The 22,047-nt window shown below is 37.2% G+C and overlaps 1 protein-coding gene and 1 non-coding gene across 13 annotated transcripts in view; both read right to left on the reverse strand.

Moving 5' to 3' along the window:
* Celf2 (CUGBP Elav-like family member 2) overlaps positions 1-22,047 on the reverse strand; it is an 859,338-nt gene that overhangs the window by 218,991 nt on the left and 618,300 nt on the right. The gene's annotated exons all lie outside the window — the stretch shown is intronic.
* On the reverse strand, positions 5,417-5,535 carry LOC116082969. The gene has a single exon (XR_004115562.1). It is a non-coding gene; the product is annotated as a 5S ribosomal RNA (ribosomal RNA).

Below are 22,047 nucleotides of genomic sequence, written 5' to 3' on the forward strand. Positions count from 1 at the left end.
CCTGGGAGTCGTGGGGACTGTGGCTCCTGGCTGGCTGCTCAGGTCTCAGAAACTCACCCGAGAGAAAACAGCGGATCCTGCCTGGGTCTCTGGCTTAATGCGCTCTCTGGAGGTAGGCCCTCCACTTGCAGGGAAGGGGCAGAGGAGGACGCTGAACCCCCTCTGTCACTTGGAAGCTGAGAGGATCGAATTGGTGCATTTTCAACTTCCCACTCCCTGTCAGAGCTTCAGTGGGGATGCTTTTTTAAAAAGTAACTAAATATAGTTTATGTTTGTTAGTTTGTACACTTGTGTTCCTTAGTTTACTGTTTTACAATCTGCCTTCTCTGCTACCACAGCAGTGTGAATCCAGCACATCCTTGTTCTGGAAGCTACAGACTGTGCAACTGTAGAAGCAGAGTAAACACATTACCTGGTGGATTATATGTTGATCAAAGAAGATGGCATTCCTTATGACAGCATATTCTGTAGCTAAATCGATTCCTACCTCAATCTCCAATCTGTATATTTTCTCTAATTGCAAAACCACAACACTCATTGAGTATAAGGAATGTTTTAAAAATTTCTCATAAGGCCTGCTTCTTTTCTGCCCTTGCTACTCATAAGTCAGACAGTGACTTGTAAATGTACTGCTGCAAACATCTTAAAGGCAGTTACTGCGAAACTTCCTTCCAACAGGATGAAATGTAACATTTTCACTAGAGGATGTCCACCTTGAGCTCAGAGAGACTGAACATGTAGCACATTAGTGCAAAGACACTAAGCTGCTTTACCTCACTCTACATAATGAGGTCATTGCTACATGCTAATGCTATGAGAATATTTAAGATACTCACTCCTCTAAGTATTTTATTTAGTAGTTTCACATGCTTTGAAAAATAAGAAATTTATCACTCAAAATTTTTATTTTATAACTTTGGACTAGGTTTTGAAATAAAACATGTTAAAAAATGTTAGGAGACTGCCTAGGTTAATATTTGATATTTTATTTAAAAAGTTAATTCAAATCCTAGACTAAGACTAGCATCTGTGACAGGAATTGCCAAATGAAATAAACAGCATACAGCTTTGAGGGGCAGGTTAAATTGTAAGGTATCCTGATGGATGCTATATATGCATATAGGAATGCCAAAGTAATTCATGTGGGAAGAAAAGAAGCATTAAAAATGCAGATATCTTAGATGCTGATGAAGGTTGGATACGCAAGTGGTTATGATTCTTATAGTCTGTTTTGATCTGCTTGTTGTGCAATTTCTTTTAGGATCTCAGCAAATCACACATTCTGGAAGTAAATTTTATTCATCATAATCCATGAAGGGTAACCCTCACCAAATGTAAATAGAAGTAAATAGAATAAGAAAATCACAAATTCAATGGCAGAGTCTTCTATAGGATCTGAAAAGTAGTAATGTGTTTTATTTTTCTTGTTGGTCTGTTTTGGTTCTGTAAAGCTACATCTCACTATGTAGCCCAGACTGGCCTCTACCTTGCAGGGTTCCAGCCTCTCCCTCCTAGTTGGGGCCTTGGGCATGAATCTCCACACATGGCACTGTAAAATTTTTTTTTTATTTATTTACAAGTTTAACATTTCTAAGACTTCAAGATTTCAAGGCTTCATAAGCATAGTGATTAAAGAGCAACAAAAACATTTCATTTAACAGACAATATAAAGATGACATAAACAGTATAGGGGTGCGAGACAAGGGTGGTAAATCAAGGCTCGTAAAAGATATCTGAGGAAGAAACAGAACAAGGGCATATGTTTGCCACTGGAGGAGGGAAACCATGGATCTATCAGAACATCCCTACCTGGCCTTACATCCTATCCTGCCATTCATTGCAAGTGATACTACAGAGTTCTTTTGTTCTAATTCTGTTTCTTGCATCCTACTTAGAAAATTCCATACACTTTAAGCACTGACACTAATGTTCTTTACTATTAGATAGATTCCATGGATGAGTCCAAATCTTTTTTAAGCTCTCCTACAAGAACCAGAATGTACTAAGTCTCACACATTGCTGTCTGCCTCCATATATTTCTTCCTTTACAGTAGTACCTTGGAGTTGGCATCCTACTCCATTAAGAAATTATCACTCAAGACAGACCTACCAAGTTTCCAAATTTACCACATAGCTCTTCTCTGTTCAAGTGTCTGAGGAGTAATCTTGTCTTATACAGTGTCACATACTTTTATCATATACACTACTTCATAATCTTATTTTTTTAACAGTGTAGTAGCAAGACCATATATATCCATGACTTCAAGCAGCTGGTTTGGAATTATATTGATGAATTGTGTACAAGCTTTCATTTAGAAAACATCAGTTATTCTCTGAGCGATCACAGTATTTTAAAGATCAAAAGAGGCACTGAACATAAAAATTCACTGGAAAGTATTAAAACATTACATACTATACATTATGTTTTATGTTTTTGTTTTTCTTCTAAAATATACTCTAAATGTCTTGAGGACAGGAATCAAGTCTAATAGTTCTTTGAATTCTCAGTTTCATTTATCAAGAAACATCTTCTGCAAGAGGAATTAACTAAATAAATATGCAAAGATGAATAATTCTGTACTTCAAAATCAATGGCCAAGGGCCTGAGGAAGCACAGCCTGTTGCTTGGTATTCTTTCCACTTCAAGTGTGTCTTGTCCACACTAATGCATTTCCACTTTCTTCTGGAGGACATTTCAAGGATGTAAATATGCACCTCTTGCTCCTTAAAGTCTTAACGTTCCTTTAGATAATCTTCAAACCCTTGAGAATGGTCACGACTTCCTCAGAGCCGGCTGGTGTCTGATTCTATATTACTTTACCATTGTCAATCTGTTCTACTCAAAGTCTCTGTCCTGGACATATTAGTTTACCACATGTCCTAGACTGTGCCCAATGTATACTCCTCCCACTGTCTCCAGCATGGGAATACATACCCCTAACCTCCATTTATCTGGTAAAATTTTATTTGCTGCTGAAAAACATCTTAGAAAGCTCTAAGTAAATAAAGCTTCATGAATATGACTTAGACAAGGGTCTATTTCAAAGAAATCCTGTTTTCATTTTTAAAGCCTGCACAGATATAAAAATACATACTGAAGAATCCTTATAAAGCTTGATGAATGATCTAAAGCATGTTATATCTATTATTGTATCTACATATATGTAGATCTGTGTGTGTGCATGTATAAGAGAGGGAGACAGAGAGACAGAGACAAATGGGATAAGGGAGGAAGGGAGAAAGGAGAAAAAGAAAGACACAAAGAGAAGCAAGAGGAAGAGAGGGGAGTAGGGAGGGACGAAAGAAGAGTAAGAATGATAACTAGAGAAAGGCAGACAGGCTGACTCACTGTGGATCCCTGGCTAGCCTGAATTCACTGTATAGGTAAGGCCAGCCTGGAACTTACACATCTGCTGGCCTCTGCTCCACTGCTGGGCTGTCCTATTTTTTAATGTAAGTCTGCACATGATTTCAGAAAATTAATTTTTTGTTAGGTTTACTAAATTTATTTTTAAAGTCATAAAATTGGTCTTATGAAAGAGCATTACATTATGCACAATGTTCTGAACAAATGCCAGGGACATGTAGACTACTGCCCACCACCACCCCAGGGACATTTGGACTACTGCCCACCACCACCCCAGGGACATGTGGTCTACTGTCCACTACTACCCCAGGGACATGTGGTCTACTGCTGTCCACTACCACCCCAGGGACATGTGGTCTACTACCCACCACCACCCCAGGGACATGTGGACTACTACCCACCACCACCCCAGGGACATGTGGACTACTGCCCACCACCACCCCAGGGACATGTGGACTATTGCCCACCACCACTCCCATCTTAAGTGACCACAAAGCAAGGTGTTCACAATAACCTCATGGAGGGCTTTTTTAAAACCCCCAATACTAAACAAAAAAGAAAATCCACTTGCTCTGGTGCCACTTCAAAGTTTCAATATTAGTGTTTGTATGCCCTCCCCTTAGTCCTGTCTGTAAGGAACTAACCCATTACATCTGATGAACAGCAAAGACTTCAGTATAACTCAAATGCAGAGCACCTATGAAGCACAGGAGTTTTGGCTTCTTAAACAGAAGCAGATAAAAAAATAGATTCAGGACTTCTTCCAGTTCTTCCCTAGTCTTAGAAAAACTTTCCATAGCATTGCTTCACATGTCCATGTATAGAAGAATGCATACAGATGCATACTTATTACCCTTCACAAAACTCAACTCCAAGTGGTTCAAAGACCTCAACAGAAAATTAACTTTTTTAAATGCTGAGAACATCAAGCTGAAATTGATACATTTATAAGTTGACAAAGATAATCCAGTATTTTAGACATGTTTTCAATACAATACAAAAATTTTCATGGTTAAAAACACATTCATAAAACACAATGACTTTTCTCAAAGCCAATATAAATAAATAAAAGGTTTTTTAAAAAAGGAGAGTGGACATATTATTGTTCCTATCTCAAACAGGTTCCTGTGACAGCCAAAGATGATGCTTTCCATGAAATTACTAACCTTTTGGGTACTTACAAAAACATAACAAGTAGATTTCTTTTAAATGAGGTTTAGTTATCTCTGATTAATTGATTAAACAGTGAGTTGGTCTTTCAGGGTAGTACTGGGCTACCCATGGTCAAATCCCCAAATTTAATATATTTAACCTCACATTTAAATATATTAAATGAAATCCTAAGAAGGCAAGTAAGAAACTGTAAGTGGTATAGTATACAATGTTAATGATGGGAACTTAGAGGAGGGAAGCAGGCAGACCTGGGGCACATGTAGATATGACTTGAGAACTTAAAGAAAATAAAGATAAATGATATAGTTGACTTCAAGAATTGACCTCACAAGAATGGATGATAACTTCTTTTCTCATTAAAAAAAAAAACTGTGGTATCATTTGTATGAAGGCTTGCCCTTAAAGTAGCCCAGAATACTTATGAGAAGACCTTAATATGGCTATTTCTTACACATCATACTATAGGTATTAGTGCAAGTGTTTCCTAGTCATTTCAAAATATTCCTCAAAAAGTAGGGTAAGGATTGAAAACTAATAAATTATAATAGTACTTCTTTTTAAAATTCTTTACAATTTAAAACTATACTTTGCAAATATATTTTCTTAAAACAAAGTTCTCATCACTTAAAAATTTAACTTTATAATTCAAATGTTATGATACCTAAATATCATCTATAAACTGGCTTAAAGACAAGTTAACTATCAAACTCTGCTTTTGTTTTTCACCTATAATCTCTCACTTTGACAGAAATATCACATTTTTCATTGCATTCCCTTAAAAGTAGTATTTTTAAGAATTACTACTTCTATAGCTTTTCTTTCTTTCTTTCTTTCTTTCTTTCTTTCTTTCTTTCTTTCTTTCTTTTTTTTTTTGTAGGCCTACAGCACCTGGTATTCCCAGGTGGTCTCCCATCCAAGTACTAACCAGGCCCGACTTTGCTTAGCTTCTGAGATCAGATGAGATCGGCCACGTTCAGGGTGGTATGGCCGTAGACTCTTTAGTTATTCTTTATATGTATTAATTGACGAATTCTCAATACAATGATAATTTATTTTCATGACTTCTCATTGAGCCTATATTTAGAGTTGTTATATTGTATTTTCCAAAGAAAAATAGAAAAAATAAAATATAATCACTATAATTACACTGTAAAAAAACAGTAATTACATATTAGCTACCATCACTTTAGTTATATATCATTCTAAGTCCAAGTTCATGGTAAGTCCTGACTTTCTCCCTTAGACTTGATAATTTATGACCCTTTTCAGTAAGGCACCCAAAGTTCCATCTTAAATTACTACACATTTTTAGGAGGGAGAACATTACTCTGTTTAACATATTCAGAAGATGGACTCCTAATGAACATATGGCATTCATTTTAGTATCTTGGCTTCCCTAAGAGAAACAGACTTGAAACAAACTAAGCAAAGGCAGCTCATAATACCTGTCCAAATATCATTGTGTGTGTGATACGTGTGGTCAAATTATATGTTTGTAGTTTAAAGGAACTCTGAGAACTGGCTCTTTCCCTCCACCTGATAAAATTATTTTAATTTTTAGAAGTTTTTGTTTGTTTGTTTGCAAAGCTTTGAATTGTTGAGTCAAAAAGAAATGTTATTCTTGAGTGTTCAATGGCTTTCAGCAAAGCAAAGGAGACATAATGCACAAGCTGTGCACTTGACCTGGACTGCTGACCTCCACTATCTCATGCCATCCATGAAAAAGAGGGCCGTCGGAGATGTGAGAAATTGCTAAAAAGAGGTGTGCGGGTTAATATAGAGGTGGAATATAAATTATTTTAAAACAAGTACTGAGACATCAAAGTACTGTTGGAGAAACCTTGGGCAGTATTTTCTTCACATAGCTTAAATAAAACTGAGAGAGAATAAAATATTGTCATAATATGCTAGAACTGGTAGGTGCAGGTGATTTCTCAAAATGAAAGGTGCAGCAAGTTGAAGCTGAACATTCATCTTTTCTCTTGTAGTGTCCTTCAGTCTTGCAAAGCACTGGTTAATAAACATACCTTTTTACAAAAAGAACCTATATCGATTCTGGGAAGTTGCAGAAACTAGCATTTTAAGGATCACCTGAAATTTTAAGGACCAAAATTTCAACCGCCATTGACACTAGGTACTGTGCTTGTGATATTGTGTTAAGCCAGAGGCCACAGCTATCTTTACTATTTAAAAGGCAACATGCATTTAAACAACAAACACACGACCCCCTGCTAAGGACTCTCATCTCCAGCCAGCAGCCCTTCTCTACAGTGGAGGCCGAGGAAGGGGAAGTTTCCTCTGTACCCTTTGGTTCTTAGCTTTGCTCTTCATAGGCCACTGTAAACAGCATGAACACTTAAAAACAACAGCCATTCATTCTCTCACCTAGTACACACTCACTGGAAGTCCGTAACACACCAGAAGGAAAAGTACAACCTGTCTTGGGAGAACAGAGCAGTGACAGCCAATCAATCCCAAACTCCAAAGCTTTAGATCAAAGTTTTATACATCAAGCCTCACTTGGAGTCATCTAAATTTTTTTTTAGATATTTTCTTTATTAACATTTCAAATGATATCTCCTTTCCTGGTTTCCCCTCTGGAGAAAACAAAAAACAATAAAACAAAAAACCCTGTTCCCTTCCCCCTCCCCCTACTCACCAACCCACCCTCTCCCCCATCCTGGCCCTGCCATTCCCCTACACCGGGGCATAGAACCTTCACAGGGCCAAGGGCCTCTCCTCCCATGGATGACTGATTTGGCCATCCTCTGCTACATATACAGCTGGAGCCTTGAGTCCCCCCATGTGTACTCTTTGGTTGGTAGTTTAGTCCCTGGAGTCTCTGAGGGTACTAGTTACTTCATATTGTTGTTCATGCTAGGGGCTGCAAACCCTTCGGCTCCTTGGGTCCTTTCTCTAGCTCCTTCACTGGGGACCCTGTACTCAGTCCAATGGATGGCTGTGAGCCTCTACATCTGTATTAGTCGGGCACTGTCAGAGCTTCTCAGGAGACAGCTATATCAGGCTCCTGAGTGAAGTAACCCAATCACAAAAGAACACACATGGTATGCACTCACCGATAAGTGAATACTAGCTCAGAAGCTCAGAATACCCAAAATACAATCCACAAACCACAAGAAGAAGGAAGACCAAAGTGTGGATACTTTAGAAGTATCCTTCTTAGAAGGGGGAACAAAATACCCATGGGAGGAGTTGCAGAGACAAACTATGGAGCAAAGGCTGAAGGAAGGACAATCCAGAGACTGCTCCACATGGGAATCCTTCCCATATTCAATCTCCAAACAGTCAACAGACACTAGTGAGGATTCTAGTATCTAAAATTCTTACTGGGCTTTATTTCTGAGGCAATGATTGATGATCTGTTCCACTTCACTCTTGTGTTCAGAGCTCCCTAATGAAGATCTTTCCCATTTTGCTCTGAAGAGGAAGAGCCACAGCATGAAAAGACAAGTCTTTAACAGTGACTTGAGACTCAGGAAGGGCAGGGTAAGTGCTCAGCTTGCAGCAGTCTAGTGCTCTGCAGGAGGCTGTGCTGAGGTTTTTACTAGGTACATGCCTGCGCTGTGGGGATGGAATAAGGGACGAGACAGCAATGATACTCTTTCCTCTTTTAAAGAGTATTACAGATAGCCACAGCAAAGTATATGTGTTTATGCTAGTCATTTTATAATCTGTGGAATGAATTCATATTCATGTATGTATTTGTTTACTTCTGATAGAAGAAAGGCATCTTTGAAAATACCACACAAGTTATTGCACAAATATTGAGTTTTCCTGTTTTTGCTTAACATTTGCTGAGAAAAAGAAGGATTTTTTTTGAGAAAACTTTTTATTTGTGTGAGTGGATTTGCAATGGCCAGAAAAGAGCATTAGGTCCCTTGGAACTGTAGTTACAGGCAGTTGTGAGACACCCAATGTGGTGCTGAGAAACAAACTCAGGCCTGGGAAAGAGCAGAGAATACTCTATCTCTCAGCTGCTTTTCCATCCCTGACAGGAGCTTTTTTTAGGATTTCAAAATTGTAAGCAGATCTATCCCTAAGGATTATGTGATAAAGCATATATTTTACTAGACTTTCAGGGATGAGAAACTGGTTAGTAAAGATCAAGTCAGAAAGAGGCTACAGGTATGCAAGACAAACAGAAGGAACCAACTGGTAAAGCCCCCTAGTCTTTTGAGGCTCAACTTTTCTCTACAAAACAGTGTGGAAGATATTAATGGGGCTGAAGTAGAAATGATGTAAATATGTCAGGTCAAACTTCATAATCAACATTTCCCATGCTGGTTAATCTTGATGGTCAACTTAGGTAGATGAGAGATACCCAGATTAGTAAAGCAAACCTCTGGATATGTCAGTGAGAGCACTTCCAGAGCCAAGGCTATTGGGCTAGCTCTGACTTAGTCCACTAGTAGATTCCAATTTCGGCAGACTATTTAGAAAGGGAGAGAGTTGTGGAAGGGGACTCTTAGTTGGCAGAAGTGGGTGCTAGGAGTGTATCTCTGAAGTGTGCACTTTGGCCACACCCTCATCCTATTACTCTTGCAGGCCTTGTGGCAACCATGAGTTTAAGCTGCTTTCTGCAACATGTTTACCTTCACTTGAGACTCAGATTGACCATGAACTTAAACCTTTGAATCCATAGGTGAAAATAGTCTTTCCTTTTTAAAAGTTGTTCTCAGTTATATTTATCACAGCAATGAAAAGATAACACATTTGTGTTTTTAACTACTTGTTCTTTTGTCCAGACCTTAAATACAACTTGGACATGTATGTAAATAAGGATTCTTCTTCACACTTATTAATATAAACATCACCATTAATTACAGTATAGCTGTACAGATGTCTAAAGCAAGAAATGTAGACTATTATATGTTTCTAGTGTTCTTTGTCTCAAAAAACATATTGGATCTTTTATCTAGCCTTCACAGTTGCTAGAATCAACTTTAGGATGCGATGGGCTTAATGACTCTAGCTTTCAAAATTCCAAAGGCATAAAAATTCTAAGAAATTTAAGTTCCTGATATCTATCAATTTAAGGTCCCTGAGTGCTATTATTTTATCTGGTCCTATTCTTTTTGACAGTTCCTTTTGCAATAAGTAACCTTTTTAGAATGAATTAGTTCTCCCCCAACCCCCACATTTCCTGTTGTCTTACTTTATGATAGAAATATTGCTGAGATTCTAGGACAGGAAGTCCTTCAAGCTCTTTGCAGTTCTTTCCTCTGAATATAAGACCAGTACTGATTGGTACTTTCATTTTCACACTGAACACACTTTTTTTGCCTTCTTTCTTACTAATTTATCTTCTGATCAAACAACTCCAGTCCTGCCTCTTAGATCATTTATAGTATTATTTATTCTGTTTTGAGGTTGACAAATCCTGTGGTGATAAACAAAATAGATAAAACAGTGCAAATGATCAATATTTTGAAAGCATGATAACTAAGGCCTAAGATTTCTATTTTCTGTTTCCTATGACACCCTTTGGTTGCAATTAGACAACTCTGTGTCATTTTCTATCCAAGGCAGACATTTATCACTGCTTTTCCCTGAAATCTTTTTTTACCAGTAGAGTGATGTTGCTGCTGTCAGGCTACATTATGGATATTAGGCCTTGAATGAGCTGTAACTTTCTATAACTGAAATTGAAAATAACAGCAAGACTATTTCATTGGCCCTGTCATTGTTTAGCATACTTAACCTTGAGTATTCATGGTCATACTGATTTCTAGGGTTCTACTTTCTTGTGTGGAAGTATGAAAGTAATATCTTTTCACTCCTTAGCTGTACTGTGAAGGCCACATTAGCCTTTATCATCATTGAAGAATATCTGCAATTTTTCACTTAATACTCTGTTCTCCTGTAAGGCTTTCCCTCTTTAAAAATATTCTACTTGAAAAAAATGTACAAATGGACTAATGAGGTAAGAATACTCAGAAATTTGTTTTCAAAATTATATCTTTAGCAAGAAATTGCAAAAGTGACTTTCTCTTTTCGTGTATGGACTGTATGTATACTCAGCGGCAACTTTAATCACCATAGAAATTCTTAAACACAAAGACAAGGGGACCAGATGATAAAACGAATACAGGGACAGTTGGACTGGACAGATCTGCTGTATGGTTAAATGTGAATGGCCCTATAGGTTCATATATGTTTGAATACTTAAGTCTTGAGTTGGTGAACTCTTTGGGAAGGATTGTGAGTCATTGATGGAGGAGGTGTGTCACTGGGTTTTTGATGTTAGAAAAGCTCAGGCCATTTCCCATTAGCTTTCTGCTCTGTACTTGTGGTTCAAGTGAACTCTTAGTTATTGCTCTATTGCCATGTACACCTGCCTGCTGCCATGTTTCCTGCCATGATGAACTTTAAACCTTGGAAACTGTAATCCCCAAACAAATGCTTTCCTTTTTAAGTTGCCTTGGACATAGTTTCTCATCACAGCAATTAAAAAGTGTTAAAAACATGGATATAATTCTAAATTGTTTTATAAAGGTCGGAATCATCAGAGTTTTCACCTTTTATGATGAGTTTTACTCTAGAATGTAGGAATTAAAATTTAATTGATATCTAGAAATGTGTAGAGGAAGATCAGGAATCTGTGGTCATCCTTAGCTACGTTTTTGAGTTTAAGGCTAGCCTGAGTTTATATGATACTGCCTCAGAAAACAGAAACAAATCAATATCTGTTCAAAATATTTTTTCAATAATAAAGTATTTTTCTATGAGTTAGTAGAAATTTAATTTCTACTAAGTAAAAGTGTTACCTTTGGGGAACACTGGCCTTTATGTCTAAGTACCTCCAAGAGTCAAATGATTGCTCTTTGACTAAAGAACTATTTTTCCATGAAAAAACAAAACAACCCCAAATAAAACCAAAGCAAAGCAAGGTCAATTTATATCTGACCTCCAAGAAGCTACAGAGCATATTATACGTAAAGGAGTATATGCTTCCCTTTGTCCTATGGCATAGTTTGTTCTATAGCTTCAGTTAAACACCATGACCAAAGGCAATGTAGAGGAAATGGCTTACAGGTTACAGCAGATCCCAGAGGCAGCAGCTGACGCAGAGGCCACGGAAGAAGGCTTCTTGCAGGCTTCTCTCTAGAGCTTGCAATGCCTGCTTTTTTTCTTACAGATAATAGGCCCACCTGTCCAGTGACGGCGCTGCACACAGTGGACTGGGCCATCTCAGGTCAATAGCTAATCAAGAAAAAGCTCTACAGACTTGCCTACAGGAAATTTTATGAAGGTATTTTCTCAATTGTGGTTTCTTTCTTCTAAATAACTATAATTTGTGCCAAGCTGATATAAAATGCAACACAGAAACATACATATACACACACATACACATGCACGTACCTTAACACATTTACATACATTCACACATACATACATACAGAGACATACACAGACACAGACAGACACACATACTCACACAGAGGCACGCACCTCAACAAGCAGAACACAGTAATTATAATATGCAGTTATGCTAACAACTACAATAGTGAAAAATACAACACACAGCTTCAGACAGATAATTATATACATACAGTAGTAATAAGGAGGTAGTCTATAACTAATAAATGGTCAAAATTGTTTGCCACAAAATTTTGTTTGTTTTAGTATACTGGGATACTATGAACAAGCTCTAAAAACTATAAAGCTTTTATAGCATGTTTTTGTATTCAGGGTTTCCAAAAGGTATCTGATTTTTGGTTTGGTTTGGTTTTAAAGAGTAATAATCTGGGCTGGAGAGATGACTCAGCAGTTTAGAGCACTGACTGCTCTTCCAAAGATCCTGAGTTCAATCCCCAGCAACCACATGGTGGCTTACAACCATCTATAATAGGGGCTGATGCCCTTTCTGGTGTGTCTGAAGACAGCTCCAATGTACTCATGTAAATAAAATAAATGAATCTTAATAAAAATGAGTAACAATCCAAGAGAGTGACACTGCACCTAGTCCACAAAAACATGGAGTAACAGTCCTCAGAGTCCACAGCAAGATCCCAGCCTCCACTGTGTGCGTCTGGAACATAGGACCTTTCCTGAAACTGACAGTATTGCAGAGAGCAGCATGCCTCTGATGCATGTGTTAGGTCACCATGGACTTTCAAACTGGCTCCTTGATCTAGGCATAGCCTCAATAGTATCTCCAACCTGATAAGTTTTTTATTATTATTAAGCAAAATAATCAAACACTAAAGCTTTATTTTCATGAGGCTTATTTTAGTGTAACTGCAGGGATGAAGCAAGTCAGTCTACATGATTTGTTGGTTACAAATAAGTGTGTGTGTGTGTGTGTGTGTGTGTGTGTGTGTGTGTGTGGTGTATAAAATCTTGGATATTTTTATGAATATTTTCTTATCACAATGAGTAAATACTCTGAGATCATTTCTGGGGTTTCTCATGTTCTATCACTAGATGAATAAGCCTTTAAATCTAGTTGTATATAAGCTAGCAATAAAAATATATAAGACATAGTTATATATAAGATCAAGGTGGGAAAGTGAAGCAGAAAAATAGTTATTAGGTTTACAGACATATTAGTTTCAGAAATTTGCATACATCCAAACAATATTACTAGTTAACAAATATATTTTATGAGAGATTATGCTAGTAATGTTGTAATATATACAAAGTAGATTATGATCTTAAACATGTAATCTGGTTATAGACAGAATCTTTTATTCTTTAAAACTTGGCCACTGACATACATGTGTATTGAATAAATACAATTATATACTTCCTATCTCAATACTTTTAATGGTAATTAGTAAATGCTCAACCATCCTTAAGAAAATATACTGAAAATACACTGTGTGTGTTTGCCAGAGGAATGAGAGAAATTGTTTACATCAGTAGAAAAAAAAGCAAATCAAAAGGCAGAGGTTTTACAAAACAGAAAATTTAGAGAACACAGTATTACTGTTTCAAACCCGGCAGACAAGTAAAAGTTTTAGGAGACAAGTAGACACTTTAATGGGGGTGGTAGGGATTTAAAGCTGTAGTGACAAAGTAAGGAATTGGGATAGTGCAACTGAGAGGTGACAGGCAATGTGACAAAATATGACTATTATGTTAGAAGCATCAATTCTAGACCACTTGCTGTATTAAAGGAACTTAAAATGAAGGCAATTATTAAGTAACTGGCCATCCATTTATTAAAAGGAGGTGAACAGAAAAAGTTGACACTCTCACTGTCTTCAGAATTTAGATCTGAAGGTTGTGTTAGCTTCTGTTTGGTTGCCTGTATGAAAGTGTTTTTTTTTTTTTTTAAACCAAATTATCTGTTTAAACTGTCTTTCTTTATTAATGATTCATATTCAGGGGCTTTCCCCCAATGTCCACATTACAAATAACAAAGGTCATTGAATAAACTTGATTTCTGGCTCATAGTAGTTTAGATTTACATTCAAGAAAATTAATTTTACAGTCAACAAGAGAAATGGCCATGCATTCTCTTTCTAGACTCTGGTTGTATGGCAGCTTAGGAGTCTGGTTTGTCTGGAACCAGCTGTTTAATAAGCTGCTCTCAGCTGGGGCTCAGAAGGCTTCACAGTACATTTGTCTAAATCTTGGCCGTTGCTATGACTGATCAGGTCAGATTCAAAGCAGAGCCTTTGAACCCAAAACCACTATCCTTAATGGTCCAGCTAAGTGGTTCCTATTAGAAAGGAAGCCATGTAGCTTGAAGTAAGCAGTACAATAGCCACCATGGTAAAGCAGAATATTCTGCCTTATGCCTGTTTACAATGTTCCTGTTGTATCAAGAAAGACAATTTCAGTCAGTTTCTTTTTCCTCTTCCATGCTTGTCTGTAAGAAGCAATTTGAGTTTTGTTAAGAGTAAGTGTGAATCAGAGCACAATATGTTATCCATAAGATCTACAAAATAACTAGACCTGATAAATATGTATTAAAACAGCTTTTAATAATCTGACCATCTTTTTCAGTTTCATCCACCAGGTATAATGAATGTATGGCTGTATATCTATATATTAGTGCTTGGCACAGTGTAGGAATTCAACATGTGTGAGTGTATGTGTGTGTGTGTGTGTGTGTGTGTGTGTGTGTGTATGCATGCATGCATAGTGTGGGGTAGATAAATTAATGAATGATTGGCAATGTTACATAAAACTTTCTGCATTCTTGAAAATTTCAAACACTATCAGTTTTGTTTCAAAATATAAAACTGGTTTGTCTGAGCTATGAAAAATCATGAAATGAATCAATCACATGCATATTGCACTGCTACTTACTTGAGATGAGCTACTTTTAGCTCACTACCATTTTCATTTTCATCTTTATTAGGAATAAAAACTGGATTGCATTTCACAGAAAAATCATCAAGAATAATAAGCATGATTATATTATAAGTCTTTTTGGATGTACATGTCTAATCAAGAGAGGAGGGAATAAGGGTAGAAGAAGGGGAGAAAGAGAACACAATGGGAAGACACAGGTGTTCACACTTCTGTCAATATTAGCTTTGTAAGATTCAACTTGTAAAAAGTACTTCACCAGGCTGTCATCAGGCAGTAGAGTCACTCGTGCAAGCTGAGTAATGTGTAAGACAAAAGAAGCAAGTAGTCTGTATATACCAAGTACTTCCAATTCTCAAAGAAGCATCCCAAAATTGAGACTATTCAACCCAGCCACATTACAAACCTCAGAGAAGTCTAACCAAATGTTGATTTTTAACGACCTATCTTCATTCTGTCTCAGAAATGGGATTTTAGCTATGTGTAGGAGTCTATTCAGCACTCAGGAGGCAGAAGCAGGATGATCTCCTCAAGTTTGAGGCCAGCTTATTCTGCACATAAGTTTCAGACTAGCTAAGGCTCTACAATGAGACCTCAAAACCAAAACTAGAAGAAATCAAAACAAATTAAGAGGCAAAAAAGCAACTCTTCACACAATACTTCATATACTGGCATCAGAGTCATACTGGGTCTCTTAGGCCCATTATTTTTATATCCTTTTTTTCTTAATATAGGATGAGTTTTACAGTGGCCAAAGCAATGACCAGAAAAGTTTAAAGCCAGAAATTTTGATTCACACACACTGGATTCTGGCCTCCAATACTCAGTAGTATTTCATATATCTGATGGTACTCTATCAGAAACAAGGATACTTCAGAGCCATTCAACTTCCCATTGTAGAAAGTGCCTTCTCCCTGTAGATCCATTTCTCCTACATACTTCTACTCCAAAGATCACCAAGCAAGATAGTAGAGAGTTAGGGAAAATTCACCTTTTCCTTCTATTCCTTTCTTCTGACAGCCATACTTTGTATGTCTTCTCTAAAATCTATGCTGAAATATAATTCTCAACACAAGGAAGCTGAGAGGTGGGTCATAAGCACTGAGGAGATTAGGGGGCACCCTATAACTGGATTAATAAAACATCAGGAGAGGGTTAGGTATCGCAGTGTGAGCTGCTGCTACTGCAGACCTCTGTGAGTGTGTTTTTCAAGGTAAGGTTTTTCTATGTAGCCTTGGCTGTCCTGAAATTCCCTCTATAGACCAGGCCAGCTCTCAAAAGATCCAACTGTATCTGACTTTCAAATGCCAGAATTAAAGTGTGCACACACCTCCACAGCCTGGCTTTTTTTCTTTATTTTTGTTTTTCAGTGGATCAGTTTTTCTTCTCCATCTCGTGTTTGCAGGATTACCCTTCTACAACATTATGGCAAAGCATGAAGGCCCTTTTCACATATCATCATCATACTCATGGGCCTTCCAGCTTCTAGAAACTTCTTTTGTTTATAAGACTATCAGTCTTGGTTAAGCTTTTATATTATCAGAAGACAGAATAGTGCAGAAACTGATATTCAAAAATATAAATCTGGGTCCAAGATGTGACAGCATTATATGATAGAGCAGATGTTCTCCTGATTCCTGCAGGAAATTCCTGTAAGTGCTATCCTGACTGGCCCCTGAACCAGCTACCCTAACATCTCCCTTCCTGAGAGCAATTTCAAGTGCTACAATAATTTTCTGCTCCAGGTCCGAAGTATAACTTCACTGAAGATAAAAGTTATTTTATTAGCCAAAATGTTTGATCCATAAATATCTGCTGTATATAAACAAGGCTTAAAAGTTCTGCAGAGGACATTATCTTATTTTATTTGGATTACTTGCTTTTATGAAAGTATTTCTTCTAGTTTTAAAGGAACAATGCAGAAAGGACAAGTTACTATAATTTATCTAGTCAGAAAGCATTTTGAAGTGCTAGCTATGAATGAACTATTTCTTGAAGACCTTTTGAATGAACACCAAAATACAGCTTTAGGTTGTTTCTGTCTGATAGGTACAGCTGGCAAAACAACCAACTGAATTTACCACTACTTTTTTTTTTTTTTTTTTTTTTTTTTTTTTTTTTTTTTTACTTTGCCAATAGCAGAACATCATAAAAGCCTTTGGAATTTGGTTCTATATTATGTAAAACACATATCCTTGGTTACTAAACTCATAGTAAGCAGTGTATATCATTCTAATAGCTGCCATCCTCATTGTCAAAAGCAGAGGAGCGAAATGAGATCAAGGAGTGAGGCTGGGAAGCACAATAGTCCTGTGAAGTGTTGGTGCTGTCATAATGCCACATTCAGAGGCGATCCAGGACATAGTCAAGGCCTGCAGGATTGATACATTTTCAAAACAACTTCTCCAAATGCAGAACAGTACGATGTACAGAAAGGGAAAAAAGGTGTTTCACTCTTGTAAACACAAAAAAATAGGGTAGGAACCAAAACTCAGTAGTCACAGATGCTCTGCTTTAGTGGCACACTAGCTGCAATAGTGCAGATCCTTTAAGATGAAGCCATATTCTGCCTGTCATTCTAGTCTGCAGTTACTGGGCAAATCCCAAAGACAGAGGCCCTTTAGCTGGTGCTGGCTTCTTCATTTAAGAGTTAATTGACTCAGTTAAAGGTATGATGCTTACTTTTCTGTCACCAGAGCCTTTCCCTAAGCATAGTGAGTTCTATGTATTCAGTAGAAGACCTCCCGAAAGACCTAAAGATAATGTCTGCAAGAAGCATTACCTTATGGAGACATTCTTTGATAATAAAAAGGCACAATCGGGTTCCACAAACCAGAAGTTGAAGAGAGCAAAGTAGCTCACCAACTTCTGGCTTCGAGACAAAACTTTTTATTGTACTGGTCAAAATTAATAATTACTGTTTAGTTTCAAAATTAAATAACTGTCTATACCTTTATTTGGCAATAAGATCCTCAAGTAAGTGAATGAATTATTTTTGTTTCTGTCCATAAAAGTGAACACAGAATAGGATGGCAGCTGACGCACAGTACCACCCCAAATAAGTGCATGAAGGGACATGGAAATATACCAAGGAGAGAAGGAAGAACAGCACAAACTGAAAGGGATGGACGCTTAGTGATGTGGCATTAGAAAAACAGAGTATACCTATAAATACTCAAATATCATATATGTGCTATTCAGTCACAAGCTCATGGAGAGTGGCTATCCTGAAAATACCAAGATAGACCTACAAGTTTTATATCAACCATGCAGTTATTAGCACTGAGGAAGAAAATGATTTTCTACATCTAGAAACTGGTGGGAATTTTCTTAATTCCAAATTTACAAAACTGTATGGAGTTATAAAGTCCAACTCTGTAGGCACAAAATTCTCAGACAAGGTGTCAGTTGAAGTTGCTATTTCCTAACCCAAGTGAAACATGCCCTGAGGTTTAAGTCATTACATTAAGATACTGAGCCTGGGGTTTAACTCACTTACATTATAGACACTGAACCTGGGGTTTAAATCACTTACATTATAGCTGCTGAGCTTGCAGGCTGGTCACCCACCTGTAAGCTCTCATTGCCTCTTCCAAAAAATGAATTTTAAAAGCTAATTATTTGAGACACTGTCTGAACACTGGTTAAGATTCACCTTCAGTCACTCTGTACTCCACAGACTATAAGCTCTAGGCAGCAATACTCATAAAGCATCTGCCAGAGCCTCAGTGCAGTGCTTTTCTGTTTATATGTACTGATCTAGGAAATGAACAGCCTAAACTAGCCACATTATGAAGCAGCTGCAAAGGGTTAAGAACACTGAAGGAAATCAATAGAGCCCCAGTTACAGCAATGCAAGAGACAGTCAAGAGTCACTCAGAGATTCAAAGTTTAACATAGCTTTTCTAATCTTGATTTGATTTTAGAACAAGTATGCTCCCTGAGTGTTGTCTTGGGCTTCAAAATAGGCCTTTGGAAATTCTTGATACAGAGATTTCAAAGGTGGTGCAGATTAGGTAATTCTTCAAAGAGTTTGATGTTAGTTTGAGTTTTGTATTCTCTTGGTAAATTTTCTGTTATTTAAAAATGATACTAAAGTGTTAGAACATTATACACTTGAAGCAAAATCCACCAAGTTGTCCTTTCACTTCTTAGACAAATGGTGTAGCTGAAAACAGCCCTACTATGTGATAAATAACTACCCAGGAAGTATGTGTTCCATGGCTACCAAGTAAGATGTTCATTTCTTCTCTAATGTATAAATTAAAAGGCAAAAATATATATTTCTACCAGCAAATGACTATAGTTCCTGCTATTTCAAACTCCTCGAAGATGATCTCTCTGTGTCTGGAATGGCGTCTAAAGAATGTCGGGCTGCTGCTGCAAATGAATTCTCTCATAACACGGAGAATTGGCACTATATATATCCTCACATCAAGTTCTTATCATAAACAAAGGGAAAAGTCTGAGACAGAAAAATGGATATATGAAGAACTAAATGGATTATGGTCAAGGTTGAACAATTGTATTCAAACATAAAAACTCATCACACTGCATTAAATGGTGAATTCTACTTTAGCCAAGTCAGAATTTGTTAAACAAAAGGGGGAAATCAACCATCCATTAAATAGTACAGTAAGGATTCAAATCTAAGCATATCTGCTTCTTTTTTAAATAGTCATTTGTAATAGTATGTATGTGTGTACACATGTGAGTCTGTGTGAGGCTAAGGCATGTGAGTGCAGGTGCCTGTGGAGGCCAGAGTTATTTGGAGGGAGGGCCGTAGGTGATGGGAGCCACATGAAGTAGTAAGAGTACTTGGGATCTCCAAGAGCAGGCTCTGCTCTTACCTTTTTAGCTATCTTTCTAGCTCCAACATACCCAGCCCTTGATTTTATAATCTAGTCCCTTTGGTCACTGTGGAGAAATCTAAAGGTATTTTCATGTATATTGACACTCTGCGTTCTTATGTGAAAAGCTAATTAATTTATTTTTATCTATTTTGGGGGAGAAAGGTCGTTTTTCAAGGTAAAGTAATTTAAATACTTTAAAACTGTCATTACAAAGGAAATAAAAATTTATAGTACAAAGATGTAATTTCTGAATGTCATTTCTCTTTAAATTAATAGGATAAGTAATTAATGGCTAGATAAATTTGATTGTTTAGTACATATTTTCTATCATATTTTTTGTCTGTTTATACAGAGAAATTCTACTTATATGCATTCATAGGGAATCTATATCTACTGACATGAATCAGGAAATCCTCTATATCTCTGGGCATAGCTAAAAAGTACTATTTCTTAGCAGGAGTGCCATAGTAAAATAAAACTTGACTTCTAGAAAACAGGCTTATTAAATCTGTTTAACTGACTATTTTGTTTTATTGAACTACAAAATTAATCCATTTAAGTTTGTTCACAAAATGTATGGTTTAAGGAGAAAATATTACCTCTGAATGATTACACCCTAATTAACACAGAAGAGAGAACAGAAGGAGGAGAAGGGAGGGAGGGAGAAAAGAGAAGTGGGGAGAAGAGAGGGAGGGAGAAAAGAGAAGGGGGGAGAAGGGGGGAGAAGGGAGGGAGGGAGAAAAGAGAAGGGGGGAAGAAGGGAGGGAGGGAGAAAAGAGAAGGGGGGAAGAAGGGAGGGAGGGAGAAAAGAGAAGGGGGCAAATGCTACCCCTTTTCTGATGCCTCTTGTTAGAAAGTCATCATTCCTCACTAGATTTGCTCCCCTTCATGTTTCTGCACAACTGGATGGATGGTGGTCTGGCAGAATGCCATAAGCGGGCCAATCTATCTGAGCAGCTGCATTCACCTTCCCTGATGAAGTCACTGAGACAGGCAGGGGAGCAAGGCCTTCCATGCTCATCTAGCAGAGAGTGACAGAAAGGTTAAGTGACTTGGGAAAGGTCATGCAACCAGTCATTGGTTAGGACAAAAATAGAACTGGGGTTTGCTGACCTCCTTGCTCCTGCTAAAATGATTCAAGGACAAGAGAAATGACTTCTGAACTGTAAAATAGCACAGTCTTTTGATTGTCTCATCCTTGTACAAAATGAGTTCAGACATTTATGTAGTTTAACATCCCTTGGACATCCAAAGGAAAGGCCATTGAGTTGGTAAAAAAACATAAAGCTCAAAAATTCAAAAGTTAGTAACTAGTTTTTCTGTTATGTAGCTGAAACATTCATACATTTGAGGTGATCATTCTTCGTACCTTCTGTCTATAAAATGGGGACATTAAAAAGTGCTTTACTAAATAACTTCTTAAATTTTATGCATGTGTGCTATACTTACATCATTTATCTCTCCTCATCCTTCCAACCCCATTGCACAAATATATCTCCATCTACCTGTGGCTAATAAGGTCATGGATCTTAGATAAGAATCTACAACTACTAAAATCCCAATCAAGTATAATTCCTAACTGCATTCTAACATTTATCCTTACTCCTACAGCTAGTGTAGTTCTCCTCTTTAAAATACTTTCTTTTTGCAACTATGGAGAGAATTACAGAAAGCCACAACTGGTCCCAGCCAGAGAACAACTGACAACTGCAGTTTTAATTCATTTTTAAGCAAACAGAGCAGAGTTCTGACTTCAATCAAACCTCCAGGATGGATGATATGAACATGGTTTGGGATCGTGCCATTTAGTAAAAAAATAAGAATCCAGCGTAGCTAACATACTAACAATACTTTGCTCATCTTTGGAATGGGATGACAGAAGAGACAAATGGAAAGTCTGAACAAGAGTCCAGTGTAGTAGACATCCTACAATGTCACCAATCTTTGGATTAAATTACAGTTAAGGAGATTGAAGAAGAAACACATATTTCAATGAAATTTACTCATATAGCTGAGCAATCAGCCCTTAGTTTTGACATTACTAAACAGCATATCATCTTTGCTGTTCAGGTCAAGATTGACAAAGGACTGGATCAGTCAACAGACACACTTATACTTTTGAAAAACTGAAAAAGTGTAGCTTTTAATTCTGATTTGCAGATCGTCTAAAACAATTAGGTCATTCTGATTACTCTCTTAAAAACAGGCAAGCAAGAAAGCAACAACAACAATAAAAAAACCAAAACAAAAAAACAAAAACAAGAACACAAAACCAAACCAAACCAAAACCCCAGAAAAGCAGAGAATAAACTTTTCTACATAGCTTTTAGAGAAAAATGCCTTTTGAGACAGATGCTTTGAATACAC

The sequence above is a fragment of the Mastomys coucha genome, unplaced genomic scaffold (genome assembly GCF_008632895.1).
Source record: "Mastomys coucha isolate ucsf_1 unplaced genomic scaffold, UCSF_Mcou_1 pScaffold7, whole genome shotgun sequence".
In the NCBI taxonomy this organism is placed as follows: domain Eukaryota; kingdom Metazoa; phylum Chordata; class Mammalia; order Rodentia; family Muridae; genus Mastomys; species Mastomys coucha.